General features: G+C 47.7%; 1 long non-coding RNA gene across 1 annotated transcript; it reads right to left on the bottom strand.

The window, feature by feature from the left end:
• Window positions 1–157: 157 nt before the first annotated feature.
• Window positions 158–14,394, bottom strand: LOC132208862 (uncharacterized). The gene is made up of 3 exons (XR_009444965.1): window positions 13,753–14,394; window positions 3,723–3,991; window positions 158–495 (listed from the first exon to the last, which is right to left on the bottom strand). It is a non-coding gene; the product is annotated as an uncharacterized LOC132208862 (long non-coding RNA).
• Window positions 14,395–15,701: the final 1,307 nt, after the last annotated feature.

Here is a 15,701-nt window from a genome sequence, read left to right on the forward strand (position 1 = left end):
CTGAATTCACTAATCTATTCTTTAGGGAAAGGAATCTGCATCCCTTCACAATTCTGGTATCTGACTTCAAATTCACAGGAATATGGCTGACTCTCTACTGACTTCCAAAATGGCCTACCAAGCCATTCCGGGATGGGAAATGAATGTTAGCCTTGCCAGCAGTGCCCTCATCCTGTGAAAGAATGCTTTTAAAAAAGTGGATTTAATAAATGTAAAAGTAAGGAACAAAACAGGACAAATCAACTCAACAAGGCTTTGAAGGATAATACTACTTAGTCCTGTTCTTCTTTCTTACGTTACGTTCTCTCGCATGAAGGGTCGAGGCCCGAAATGTCAGCTTTTGTGCTCCTGAGATGCTGCTTGGCCTGCTGTGTTCATCCAGCTCCACACATTGTTATCTCGCATTCTCTAGCATCTGCAGTTACCATTATCTCTCGCAAGCAAAGGTTGATGTCTTTCAAAACCCAATCTCAGATTTTGCAGGCAGTCCTTACCCTGAAAAAATACAAAATATGTATAAAGAAGAAAACTGGAGGTGAAACCATTCAAACAATTTGCATTGGCACAACAAATGTTCAAACTGTAAAAGCAGGTTAAGCACCTGTATATGAGGAAACTGTACTCAAACTTTAAACAGACACTTACAGCCAACAAATGCGAGAAACATCCATTTCTTTCTGCATTACCAATTTTGCTGTTGGGAAAAGAGGCCTAGACTTAGCAATGTAAATTCAAACAAGATAGCACCCTCTCAGATCTCAACACTCACAGTCGTAGAGTTCTGTTTTCAGATGTTGGAGTATAATAGCATCAAGTACAATACACCAAATCTTTTTTGGTACCTTTTCCTTCCATAAAACTGCTTTTAATAGATGCGCACAGAATTCATTTTATACACATTTAAATGTTTCTAAGTTCAAGAGGCCAGTTCCAGCACTTGGACTTGCATCTTCTTCATCATCACAACAGAACAAAATAAAGACCCACTCTTTCTAAGTCACGTTTTCAATTGTTAGTGACAAGGTGAAGTGCGAGAACTGCTCACTCGATGTTAAAATCTCTTAACTATGTACCTATATATTTCAATCCTGTGAAATATGTGGAATGAATTCGAGAAAAGGATTAATTTTGTTGCTCTGGGAGAGAGCTGGTACAGATAAAATAGGTTGAATGGCCTTCTCCCATGCTAAAAATGTCCATAACTGTTCTTGGCGCTGCTAAATTAAAGTGGGCATCCTTTCATTATGACTGTGAGGCGCAGCATGTTATGATAGATGGCATAATGGAGAAATCCTTTGTTATTAATAAACTTTTCAGCACGAGGCATCCTTCTGAAGTCAAATGTTCGACATATACCTGTTGCACTGACTTGGTTTCAAACACTTATAATGTGGAGGTGCTGGTGTTGGACTAGGATGGACAAAGTCAGAAGCCACATGGCATCAGGTTATAATCTGACAGGTTTATTTGAAATCATACAAGCTTTTGAAGTGCAGTCCCTTCATCACGTGTGGTCAGAGAGGAAAACACACAGGCACACAATTTATAAGCAGACAGATCAAAAGATCATACAACTGGTGTGAGTGGAGTGTCAGATAATAAGTCTTCATCCAGGATGTTTGTTTATTTGCAGATATTTTGTTGAAGAAACACACAGCTTGGAGTTACAGTCAGTGTGGTGTGTTATAAATAGTATCAGAGATAATGGGAACTGCAGATGCTGGAGAAGTCCAAGATAATAAAATGTGAGGCTGGATGAACACAGCAGGCCAAGCAGCATCTCAGGAGCACAAAAGCTGACATTTCAGGCCTAGACCCTTCATCAGAGAGGGGGATGGGGAGAGGGAACTGGAATAAATAGGGAGAGAGGGGGAGGCGGACCGAAGATGGAGAGTAAAGAAGATAGGTGGAGAGAGTATAGGTGGGGAGGTAGGGAGGGGATAGGTCAGTCCAGGGAAGACGGACAGGTCAAGGAGGTGGGATGAGGTTAGTAGGTAGATGGGGGTGCGGCTTGGGGTGGGAGGAAGGGATGGGTGCGAGGAAGAACTGGTTAGGGAGGCAGAGACAGGTTGGACTGGTTTTGGGATGCAGTGGGTGGGGTGGGGGGGAAGAGCTGGGCTGGTTGTGTGGTGCAGTGGGGGGAGGGGACGAACTGGGCTGGTTTAGGGATGCAGTAGGGGAAGGGGAGATTTTGAAACTGGTGAAGTCCACATTGATACCATATGGCTGCAGGGTTCCCAGGCGGAATATGAGTTGCTGTTCCTGCAACCTTCGGGTGGCATCATTGTGACAGTGCAGGAGGCCCATGATGGACATGTCATCTAGAGAATGGGAGGGGGAGTGGAAATGGTTTGCGACTGGGAGGTGCAGTTGTTTGTTGCGAACTGAGCGGAGGTGTTCTGCAAAGCGGTCCCCAAGCCTCCGCTTGGTTTTCCCAATGTAGAGGAAGCCGCACCGGGTACAGTGGATGCAGTATACCACATTGGCAGATGTGCAGGTGAACCTCTGCTTAATGTGGAATGTCATCTTGGGGCCTGGGATAGGGGTGAGGGAGGAGGTGTGGGGGCAAGTGTAGCATTTCCTGCGGTTGCAGGGGAAGGTGCCGGGTGTGGTGGGGTTCGAGGGCAGTGTGGAGCGAACAAGGGAGTCACGGAGAGAGTGGTCTCTCCGGAAAGCAGACAGGGGTGGGGATGGAAAAATATCTTGGGTGGTGGGGTCGGATTGTAAATGGCCGAAGTGTCGGAGGATGATGCGTTGTATCCGGAGGTTGGTAGGGTGGTGTGTGAGAACGAGGGGGATCCTCTTAGGGCGGTTGTGGCGGGGGCTGGGTGTGAGGGATGTGTTGCGGGAAATCGGGAGACGCGGTCAAGGGCGTTCTCGATCACTGTGGGGGGAAAGTTGCGGTCCTTAAAGAACTTGGACATCTGGGATGTGCGGGAGTGGAATGTCTTATCGTGGGAGCAGATGCATCCCTCACACCCCGCCCCCGCCACAACCGCCCGAAGAGGATCCCCCTCGTTCTCATCCGCTTTTCAAAACATTGATCTATTCACGTGTACTATCCCTCTCGCTAACTTCATGAGAATTCATTCCAATCACTGAACTCCTCACGCTGACCCACCCCAGATCAAAAAATTCAGCTGAGATCAGGAACTGATCGAGCCTGTATGGCTGAGCTGGCTTTTAAAAAGTTTGCCAGTGAGAGAGTCCCATTGAGAAACATTCATTCAAAAAAAATATAATTGCATGGATTGCTCTCCAATCCTAAACTCTATTCAAATTCCGTGGGCTGAACGGTTGGTTTGTGATGCAGAGTGATGCCCTGCAGAGAGGGCTCAATTGCCACACCAGTGAGCTTACCACAAAGGTTCTTCGCCTCAACCCCTCTACTTGCCCAAGGCATGGTGATCTTCAGATTAAATCATAACCAGTTGTCTCTCTCTAAGGAGTGGCCAAATGGTGTGGTAAGACTTCACCTTTAGTCCTGATAACATGGCAACAAGCAGATAACTCACCTGATGTCACTGACCAATAAAATCCTCAATTATACTAATATTACCAATGTGATATCATCAGAAGGCATGCTCAACTAAGTTTTAATTTACAAATTAAGTTAACAACCATTCAATCAATATTACTTCACTACTCATATTACTGATTGTCTCGATACAACATTGCGGTTACATCTGTTCATAAGTGAAGTGTAAAGTAATTGCACTTACTGTGGTTTTATCAATGTGATCCTGCAATGCGTCAATAAACAGGTCATTCACAGGTTGCCAATCAGTGTGGACCCCCTCAGCTGTTATCACATGAGACTCAAGATCATCCAGAGCTTTCTGCGGTTCTTGAAGTTTCTCTAACGCCTTTTCCACCTGTTTCTGCCAGTTGCTCGCATGGGTTTTCAATTGGTCCCAATTTTCCTTCACGTCAATTGACTGTTTGCAGACAGCTTGGGCAATTCTCTGGGCTCTCTCTTCCGGGGTAGATTCTGGAAATATGAAGTGCAAATAATTTATCAACTATTCATGACTTGGATCTATACAACTTAAGTGTTCTTTCTAAACCCCTTTCCTTTAAAAGGTCTCTGGACTTTCTCCTGAAATTGGGAATACATAGTATAAGACTAAAGATTTTATGACAGGCACATCAATGATAAATTCTGTAATTAGCTAGCAGGTCGCGGAGCCATTAACGGGGAATCACGGAGAACCAATACAAAGCCGAATAAAATTCGGCCGATATTTGAAATTTATGACTACCAAGCAAACTTTAAAAAAGGAAAAGGATTAGAGTAACTAAACGGGTAAAATTCTCAACAAAAGATATGAAAAATCCTTTCAGGATATCTTTCATAGCTATGAAACAAACATCCAAAATAAACCAACTTTCATCTTTCAGGACAGGCAAGTTAGAATGACAAACCCTAAGTCTCCCCTGCATAGTTCTCTCCAGAACTCACTTAATGAGGTTGTTAAGACACTTAGAGATAACAAAGTGTGCAGCTGGACGAACACAGCAGGCCAAGCAGCATCTCAGGAGCACAAAAGCTCAGATGTTGGGCTGAGACCTTTCATCAGAAAAGGGGGAGGGGGAGAGGGTTCTGAAATAAATAGGGAGAGGGGGGGAGGCGGATCGAAGATGGATAGAGGAGAAGATAGGTGGAAAGGAGACAGACAAGTTAAAGAGGTGGGGATGGAACCAGTAGAGGTGAGTGTAGGTGAGGAGGTAGGGAGGGGATAGGTCAGTCCGGGGAGGACGAACAAGTCAAGGAGATGGGACGAGGTTAGTCGGTACGAAATGGAGGTGCGGCTTGAGGTGGGAGGAGGGGATAGGTGAGAGGAAGAACAGGTTAGGGAGGTGGGACAAGCTGGGCTGGTTTTGGGATGCAGTTGGGCTCGTTTTGGGATGCAGTGGGGGAAGGGGAGACTTTGAAGCTTGTGAAGTTCACATTGATACCATTGGGCTGCAGGGTTCCCAAGCGGAATATGAGTTGCTGTTCCTGCCCCCTTCGGGTGGCATCATTGTGGCACTGCAGGAGGCCCATGATGCACATGCCGTCTAAGGAATGGGAGGGGGAGTTAAAGGAGTTAAAATGGTGGGTGACTGGAAGGTGCTGTTGTTGATTGCGAACCGAGCGGAGGTGTTCTGCAAAGCAAACATGAGATTTTTGTCTTCTACCTTGCACTCACTGGAGCACTGCAGCAAGCCTGAGACAGAGATTTTGGCCAGGGATCATGATGGGGTGCTCAAGTGATAGGCAATTGGAAACCTGGGGCCATTTTTATGTACAGAATATAGGTGTTCAGCCAAGTGGTTGGTCAGTCTGTGTTTCGTCTCCCCGGTGCAGAGCGAGACAATATTGTGAGCAGTGAATACAGTAGACTAGATTGAGTGAAGTGTGGGTAAATCGCTGCTTCCCCTGGAAGCCTTGGATAGTGAAGCCGGAGGAAGTAAATGGACAGATGTTCTGCCTTCTGTGGTGGCATGGAAAGTGCTGTCGGGTTATGGGGAGGTGTTGCGAATGGATAAGGAGTGGACCGAGGTGTCCTGATGGAATGGTCCCTGCGGAAGGCTGACAAGGGAGGGGAGGGGAATATATGCCTGGTGGTGGGATCTTGTTGGAAATCGTGGCTGATGTTCTTCTAGATGTGGATATTGATGGGTTGGTCATTGAGGACCAGGGTACCTCATCAGGGGTGAGGCCAAAGTGTACGAGATGGGTTGGACATGGCCGAGAGCTCTGTCAACCACGAACGCAAGGAATGCTCAGTTGAGGAAGAATGCAGACATTTCGGAATCCCTCCAGCAGAAGGCGATATCATGAGAACAAGTGAATCTGTCTGGACAGTCCTGTTTGAAGATTTTAGGAAGTAAGACTCTGTTGTTTGTCATAAAGGATATGGTTGAGTGATCATATTCAAACTGAAGAGACCAAGAATGTGAGCCTGCAGAATGGGTGGTGAACCATGCCTCTAGGAATTCCTCTGCGTGTCTACACTTGGCTTGGGCTACTATGGTTACCTTGTCCCAGTTTCGTATGAGTGGCGTGATCCTCCACCCATAATGCAACCAACAAACAGATACAATTGGACCGCACATACAAACCCATACAGATCAAAACCCGAAATGACAGTACTCATGGTAACTGACCGGACAGTATAAATTCCAGACAGAGTAAAGTAACATTGTTTCGTTGGAGGCTCTGCTGGTGATGTCACCAATCATGGTGACGAAACGTCTCAATGAAAACAAGCCAGCTCGGCGAGCAAGTCAACAACCTCAATTTGAGCTACCTTGTTCAAGTGTTTCATTTTTGATCTTGAATGTTAAATCTCGCTCCAACACAGGGACGGAGGATTACTGTTAACAGCTGCATTATAACTAATTCAAATCGAATCATTGTTTTGACCAGTCCAGAGATGTGCAGGTTCGGTGGATTGGGAATGCTGAATTACCCACAGTGCCCACACACGTGTAGGTTAGGTATATCAGCCATGGGAAATGCAGGCTGACAGGGATAGAGTAGGGAATGGGGATGGGTCTGGGTGGGATGCTCTTTGTAGGGTTGCTGTGGACTTCTTGAACTGAATGGCCTGTTTCCACACTGGGGATTCTATAAAACTAGGTTTTACTGAATTAGTGAGAAAGTGAGTTTATCAATTGCTAAATGCAAGAAGTCAGAAGGCACCACAAATACACACAAGTTAGAAACAAGAAATTAGCTCAAAAAACGTAAAAGTTAAGAGGGATACGGATAGTTCAGCCTTTGGATTGTTTGTGAGGAATAGAAAGTGGGATGTTGTGGCCACTACATTGGGCGATCCCCGGAATGCTTATGTGAATTCAGCAGTTAATTTTGAGATCCTTGTTGAAATTCTTTTGACCTTGTTTCCTTTTTGACATTGCCCTGGTTTGCAGAGCTCAGAGCAAGAGATTGTCTTTTCTTCTTAGCTGCAGCAGAGGCCTATGAAATGGCTGTCCTAGAACTGTGACCTCCACAACTCCGTAGACCACACGAGCATAGTCGCCCAGGAATACACACACACTGACATTAAAGAACTATTGGGATAACAATACTCAGCATGGGACTGGAAAAGACAGCATGTAGAAACAGAAAACAGCTGTAAATAGTGTCAAGAGGTGAAATAAAGTTATAAATCAAAATTAATGACTCTGTGCTTGTGTGCTCATTGTATTCAGAACAAAATCAACAAATTCATAGCACACATACAGGTTGACGGGCATGATTTGAGAGCTATTACAAAGACATGGTTATAAGGCGATCAACACTGGAGGTAAATGTGCAGGGCTACGTGACATTCCAAAAAGACAGGCAAGAGGGAAACTGACTGTAAGCGATGAAATTACTGTGAGAACAAGAAACGATCTTCAATCGGAAGACATAGAATCCAATTTTATTTATTTACTAATGGGAGGAGGACATCACTAGCTCGGCAGTGTTTATTGTCCATCCCGAATTGCCCAGGGGACAGTTCAGAGTCAATCATCTAGCTGTGGGTCTGCAGTCACATGTAGGCCAGACCATGTAAGGATGGCAGTTTCCTTTCCGAAAGGACATCAGTGAAGCAGGTGGGTTTTTCTGACATTTGACAATGGATTCATGGTCATCATTAGATTCTTCATTCATGATTTTCTTTTGTATTCAATTCAAATTCCACCACCTGCTGTGCTGGGATTTGAACACCGGTCCCCAGAATGTTATCTAAGTCTCTGAATTAACAATCCAGCAATAATACCACTCGGCTATTTCCTCCCCAACCTTGGAACAAGAAAACCTGTAGTTGACTCCCACATGGGGGAAAACACTGAACCAGGAGCTTCTTCAACGGGGTGATCGCCTCTCCTTACATTTTAAGATAGCTATGAATAATCAGGACCTTGGGGGAAGCTACGAAATTGGGGGAAGGAAAATTACATCAGTATTAGGTAGGAGCTGAGCAGTATTAATTGGGAGGAGCTTTGATTGAACAAGTCGGCATTTGATACGCGGGAGATATTTAAAGACCTACTGATCAGCGTTCAGAACTGGCCTATTCCAGGGAAGGAGGAATGACAAGGATGGCAATCTAAGGACATATGGACAGAAGAAATAAAGGAGTAGGTCATCTGTCTCTTCCAGCTCGCTCCGCCATTCAATAAGGTCATCGCTGATCTTTTGGCGGACTCAGTTCCACTTACCCTCCCATTCACCATAACACTCAATTCCTTTCCTGTTCAAAGATCTATCTGTCTTGGCCTTTAAAACATTCAACCAGGGAACCTTGACTGTTTCACTGAGCAGAGAATTCCACAGATTCACAACCCTTTGGATGAAGAAGCTCATCCTCAACTCAGTCTGAAATCTGTTCACCCTTATTTTGAGGCTGTGCCGCCTAGTTGTAATTTCACCCATCAGTGGAAACAACTTCCGTGTTTCTTTCCTATCTATTTCTTTCATCATTTTAAAAGGTGCTATTAGAACACCCCTCATTCTTCGAAGTCTCAGAGAGTGCAATCCAAGTCTCCTCAATCTCTCCCCATACAGCAACATTTTCAATTGTGGAATCAATCTTGGGAAGCTCCTTTGCACCCCCTCCACTGCCAGCACATCCTTTCTCAAGTGAGGAGACTAAAACTGTACAAACTATTCGACATCAAGCCTCACCAGCACCCTATACAACTGGAGCATCCCCTCCCGATTTTTAAACTCAATTCCTTTGCTGTTCAAAGATCTGTCTGTCTTGGCCTTTAAAACATTCAGCCGGGGAATAGCAGCATGCTACAATTTTTCACCATTTAACTAAAACTCCATTTTGTCCTAATTGCTACCAAAATGGATAGTCTCACTTTTACCATCGTTGCACTCCATCTGCCATTGTCCATTCACTTACACTTTCTGCGTCCTTCTGCAGATGTTCATTATCCTCTTCACACAACACTAAAATGAGTGGTAGAGTAATCTGTGAACTGTAACTGAACAGAGAAGAACACAACGCAGAACAGGCCCTTCGGCCCTCCATGTTGCGCCGACCTGTGAACTAATCGAAGCCCATTCCCCTGCACTATCCTATTGTCAACCATATGCTGATCCAAGGGCTGTTTAAATGCCCCTCATGTGGCTGAGTTAACTTCATTGGCAGACAGGGCATTCCACACCCTTACCACTCTCTGAGTAAAGAACCTGCCTCTGACATCTGTCTTAAATCCATCACCCCTCAAAGTGTAGCTGCACCCACTTGTACAAGCTGAAGTCATCATCCTCGGAAAAAAACTCTCACTGTGCACCCTATCTAATCCACTGACCATCTTGTATGTCTCTATTAAATCCCCTCTTGAGCCTCCTTCTCTCCAATGAGAACAGACCCAAGTTCCTCAGCCTTTCTTCATAAGACCTTCGCTCCAGACCAGGCAACATTCTGGTAAATCTCCTCTGCACCTGTTCCAATGATTCCACATCCTTCCTGTAATGGAGCGACCACGCAATATTCAAACTGAGGCCGCACTAGCGTTTTGTAGAGTTGCAGCATGACATCACGTCTCCGCAACTCAATCCCTCTACCAATGAAACCTAAAACACCATCAGACTTCTGAACAGCACTATCAACCTGGGTGGCAATTTTCAGGAATCTATGTACATGGACACCACGATCCCTCTGCTCATCTCCACTGCCAAGAATCTTTCCGTTGACCCGGTGTTCTGCCTTCCTATTATTCCTCCCAAAGTGAAACACCTCACATTTATCCATATTAATCTCCATTTGCCAAATTTCGGGACAATTCTGCAGTTTATCCAAGTCTCCCTGCAACCTGCAACATTCTTCCACACTGTCCACCACTCCACCGACTTTAGTGTCATCTGCAAACTCACGAACCCATCAACCAATTCCTGCGTCCAAGTCATTTATACAAATGACAAACAGCAGTGGTCACAAAACAGATCCTTGAGGCACACCACGCGTTACCGGACTCCAGGCTGTATATTCTCCATCAACCACCACTTGTTGCCTTCTTACCGAAAGCCAGTTTCTAATCCAACTGGCTAAATCTCCCTCAATCCCGTGCCTCTGTATTTTCTTCGAGAGCCTACCATGGGGAAACTTATCAAAGGCTTTACTCAAGTCCATGTACACCACGCCAACTGCCCGACCCTCATCCACATGCTTGGTCACCTTCTCAAAAAACTCAATGACGTTTGTGAGACACGACCTGCCCTTGACGAATCCATGCTGACTATCTCCAATCAAGTTGTTGATTGTTGGATGATTATAAATCCTATCTCTTATAATCCTTTCCAAAATTTTTCCTGCAACACACCTAAGGCTCACAGGTCTATAATTGCCTGGGTCATTCCTACTGCCCCTCTTGAACAAGGGCACAACATTTGCAATTCTCCACTCCTCTGGTACTAAACCTGCAGACAATGAGGACTCCAAGATCAAGGCCTAAGGCTCCACCACCTCCTCCCTAGCATCCCAGACAATCCTCGGAAAAATCCTATCAGGCCCAGGGGCTTTACCTACCGTCACACGTTGTCGAATTGATGACACTTCCTCCTTACTAACCTTAACCCTTTCAATTCTAGTAGCCTCTAACTCAGTCACCTCCTCTACAATATTCTCCTGTCCCTCAGTGAAAACAGATGAGAAACATTCATTTAGCACCTCTCCAATCTCCACAGCGTCCACACACAACTTCCCACTTCTGTCTTTGACTGGCCCTATGCCTACCCAAGTCATCCTCTTATTCCTCACATACCTATCGAAAGCTTTCGGGTTCTCCTTTATTTACCTGCCAGTGTCTGCTCGTGTACCCTCCTTGCTCTTCTTAACTCTCTCTTTAAATCCTTCCTAGCTAATCTGTAGCTCTCCATCACCTCATGTGAACCATCTGGTCTCATCGTCACATCATCCTCCCTCTTCTGCTTAACAAGAGATACAGGTTTTTTAGTAAACCACGGTTCCCTTAGCTGATCGCTTCCTCCCTGCCTGACAGGGACGTACCTATCAAGGACACGCAATATCTGTTCCTTAAACCAGCTCCACAATTCAATTGTCCCCATTGCCCTGCATTTTGCACACCCATTCTATGCCTCCTTAGTCTTGCCGAATCGCACTACAAGGGAGGAATGGAGAAGCCGATAGTGAAGGGGACTATCAGAGGTTACAGCAGAACATAGATAGACTGGAGAGTTGGGCAGATAAATGGCAGATGGAGTTCAATCCGGGAAAATGCGAGGTGATGCATTTTGGAAGATCAAATTCAAGGACGAACTATACAGTAAATGGAAAAGTCTTGGGGAAAATTGATGAACAGAGAGATCTGGGTGTTCAGGTCCATTGTTCCCTGAAGGTGACAACGCAGGTCAATAGGGTGGTCTCGAAGGCATATGGCATGCTTTCCTTCATTGGATGGGGTATTGAGTACAAGACTTGCCAAGGTCATGTTGCAGTTGTATCGGACTTTGGTTTGGCCACATTTGGACTACTGTGCACAGTTCCAGTCGCCACATTCCCAAAAGGTTGTGGATGCTTTGGAGAGGGTGCAGAGGAAGTTCACCAGGATGCTGCCTTGTATGGAGGGTGCTAGCCATGAAGAGAGGTTGAGTAGGTTAGGATTATTTTCATGAGAAAGATGGAGATTGGGGGGGACCTGATTGAGGTCAACAAAATCATGAGGGTATAGACAGGGTGAACAGCAAAAAGCTTTTTACCCCCAGAGTGGAGGACTCAATTACGAGGGGTCATGAGTTCAAAGTGAGAGGAGCAAAGTTTAAGGGACATATGCATGGAAAGTTCTTTACACAGAGGTTGGTGGGCACCTGGAACGTGTTGCCAGCGGAGGTGGGAGACGCAGACACGTTAGCGTCTTTTAAGATATATTTGGACAGGTACGTGAATGGGCAGAGAGCAAATGGACACAGACCGTGAGAAAATAGGTGACAGGTGAGACAGAGGATCTTGATCGGCGCAGGCTTGGAGGGCTGAAGGACCTGTTCCTGTGCTGTAATTTTCTTAGTTGTTTTGACTGACTAGAGGGAGCGAGGGAGGGAGGAATGGATGGCTGGTGGGAGGGAGCGAGGGAGCGAGGACTGACTGGAAGAAGGAATGGATGACTGGAGGGAGCAAGAGGAAGGGGGGGCAAAGGGGCAGGAGGAGGAGGGGGGCAAAGGGGCAGGAGGAGGATGGGGGCAAAGGGGCAGGAGGAGGAGGGGGGCAAAGGGGCAGGAGGAGGAGGGGGAAAAGGGGCAGGAGGAGGAGGGGGAAAAGGGGCAGGAGGAGGAGGGGGAAAAGGGGCAGGAGGAGGAGGGGGAGGGGGGGCAAAGGGGCAGCAGGAGGAGGGGGGCAAAGGGGCAGGAGGAGGGGGGGCAAAGGGGCAGGAGGAGGGGGGGCAAAGGGGCAGGAGGAGGGGGGGAACGGAGGAAGGGAGATGAACACAGCAGACAGGCTGACATCAGCTTCCCTGGCCTCTGATGCTGCATGTCCTGCTGTTTCATGCTCATGAACACCTCGTTACCTCCCATTCTCTTTTGTTTGTGTTTTATCACTCTTCCTCCCTCACTCTGATTCTCTCCCCCTCTCTCACCTCTGCTGGCCCTAATTTCACTCCCTTGTCATGCTCCTTTATTTCCATCTTTCTGTCCCTTTTCTCTCTCCCACCACAAACTCTCTCTCTTTCTCACTCTGGCTTTATTCACAGGGGGAGAGAGTACAAGATCAAAGGAAACCAAAGCACGCAGCGCCTTCGGCTGAGAGAGAAATGAAGCACTGCCGGAGATTTTCCAAACCCTGACACGGGGGTTGCCTCTCTCTCTCTCTCTCTCGACAGTCTCTGTGACTGCCCCATCAAACCCCACACCCATTCCCTTACCATGGTGTCTCTCCACAAACCCACCTCCGGGTAGAAATGCAAACACAAGTTGCTGAAAATGCTCAGCATCTGTCAAGAAAAAGTCCCGAGGTAGCGTTTTGGGTGCGATGACCCTTTCCCTCAGAGCTCCGGCCAGAAATGCTCTGAGACAGGGTCCCCTTGTAGTCGGAGAGCTGCGGGTCGATCTCGGCTGGTCGCTTGGCGCAGGGCATCAAGAGCTCCCCTCAGCCCCTGGAAGGGGTCTGTTCAGCCCCTAACCTTATACTGACCCTGGTTCTGTCCTTTCCTCATCCCTGGGAGCCCCTCCTGCCTTCCCACCTTGTCGTCGGAGTGCTATTCGGCTACGGAGGGTTGTGCGATAAAGATCCTACTTCCCACAGCGGCGGGGCGAGGGGGCATCCCCTCGCTCCGAAAACACCTCCTCCCATCTCATCTTGTGGCAGTGGCTGTTCGGCTGAAGAAAGCAGCTCTGCCCGTGACCCCAAACCTCCCTACAACACCCCTCTCCTAAACCAACCCCCACCACGACCCTTTTGCAGTAGCTGTAAGCCATTCAGTCACTGGGCTGTACGATAGTGACTCTCCCCATGTCCTCTCACTTCCAAGACGGCTATCCTCGAAACCCCACCCCATTCCATCCCCCGCCTTCCCTTTACCTTGTAGGACGAGAGCAGTAGGCTGTTCGGCTACGGAAACCCGCGCAGGGCTGTATAATGGACACCCTCCCAATGTCCCCAGCCTTCTCTCACCCGGGGAGGGCTATTCTCACCCCCAAAACATACATTCCCAACCCCTCGCTTTGTGATAGGAGCGGCGCAGGATGTGAAACAGGGACCGTGCTCATGTCCCCAGTCCTCCCTTCACCCCAAACCCCGCTCTCACCTTGCAGTAGGAGATAGTTTTCGGCTACTCAGCCCCGGAAGGCGTCGCGGACCCGCGGCCGGGTGCTCGGGGAGCGCAGGCTCGGTGCCAGGCAGCTGTTCAGGCAGGTAGCTGTGCCCAGGAGCCGGGCGAAGAGGCCTTCTCCCACCTCGGATCCCCGCTCCCGGCAAAGGCGGCGCAGGACTGAGCCACTGAGCAGCGAGCGCTCCGGCAGCCCGGATGCCTGCTCCCAGCCCGGTGGTGATGCTGGAGGCCGCTGGAGAACAGGAGGTTGTAGGGGTCCGGGAGCGTCGTGCGATGATCCCCGCTGCCGAACCGCTGGGTCCTCAGCCCACGCCTGGGAAAAGGGATCCAGACAGCGGACTCATCGCCGAGGCAGAGTCGGGGGTGGGAAAAGGCTTGAGTAGGACCAAGAGAGGAAGGGGATTGACTGAAAGGGAGAAAGAGACAGACTGTGTGTGTATGTGTGAGGGAGGGAGAGAGGGAGGGAGGATTAGAAATGCAGTCTGATTGCGGATGGCTTGGGTTCAAACAGAGATCTTTAAACTTTGTTCGAAAGAAACTCACAACGCTCCCTGCTGAGCGGGTGGAGAGGCTCGGATAGAGAGTAAGAGAGATGGAGGAAAAGGCGGGGGGAGGGGCGGCGCAGAGACAGCACAGAACAGGCCCTTCAGCCCACAATGTTGTGCCGACCATTGATCCTCATGTATGCACCCTCAAATTTCTGTGACCATATGCATGTCCAGCAGTCTCTTAAATGACCCCAATGACCTTGCTTCCACAACTGCTGCTGGCAACGCATTCCATGCTCTCACAACTCTCTGCGTAAAGAACCTGCCTCTGACATCCTCTCTCTACTTTCCACCAACCAGCTTAAAACTATGACCCCTCGTGCTAGCCATTTCTGCCCTGGGAAATAGTCTCTGGCTATCAACTCTATCTATGCCTCTCATTATCTTGTATACCTCAATTAGGTCCCCTCTCCTCCTCCTTTTCTCCAATGAAAAGAGACCGAGCTCAGTCAACCTCTCTTCATAAGATAAGCCCTCCAGTCCAGGCAGCATCCTGGTAAACCTCCTCTGAACCCTCTCCAAAGCATCCACATCTTTCCTATAATACGGCGACCAGAACTGGACGCAGTATTCCAAGTGCGGTCTAACCAAAGTTTTATAGAGCTGCAACAAGATCTCCTGACTCTTAAACTCAATCCCCCTGTTCATGAAAGCCAAAACACCATATGCTTTCTTAACAACCCTGTCCACTTGGGTGGCCATTTTAAGGGATCTATGTATCTGCACACCAAGATCCCTCTGTTCCTCCACGCTGCCAAGAATCCTATCCTTCATCCTGCACTCAGCTTTCAAATTCGACCTTCCAAAATGCATCACCTCGCATTTATCCAGGTTGAACTCCATCTGCCACCTCTCAGCCCATCTCTGCATCCTGTCAATGTCCCGCTGCAGCCTACAACAGCCCTCTACACTGTCAACGACACCTCCGACCTTTGTGTCGTCTGCAAACTTGCTGACCCATCCTTCAATCCCCTCATCCAAGTCATTAATAAAAATTACAAACAGTAGAGGCCCAAGGACAGAGCCCTGTGGAACCCCACTCACCACTGACTTCCAGGCAGAATATTTTCCTTCTACTACCACTCGCTGTCTTCTGTTGGCCAGCCAATTCTGTATCCAAGCAGCTAAGTTCCCCTGTATCCCATTCTTCCTGACCTTCTGAATGAGCCTACCATGGGGAACCTTATCAAATGCCTTACTGAAGTCCATATACACCACATCCACAGCTCGACCCTCATCAACTTTTCTAGTCACATCCTCAAAAAACTCGATAAGGTTTGTAAGGCATGACCTACCCCTCACAAAGCCGTGTTGACTGTATTTGATCAAGCCATGCTCTTCCAGATGGTCATAAATCTTATCCCTCTGAATCCTTTC

This window comes from Stegostoma tigrinum, unplaced genomic scaffold (genome assembly GCF_030684315.1).
Source record: "Stegostoma tigrinum isolate sSteTig4 unplaced genomic scaffold, sSteTig4.hap1 scaffold_55, whole genome shotgun sequence".
Classification (NCBI taxonomy): Eukaryota; Metazoa; Chordata; class Chondrichthyes; order Orectolobiformes; family Stegostomatidae; genus Stegostoma; species Stegostoma tigrinum.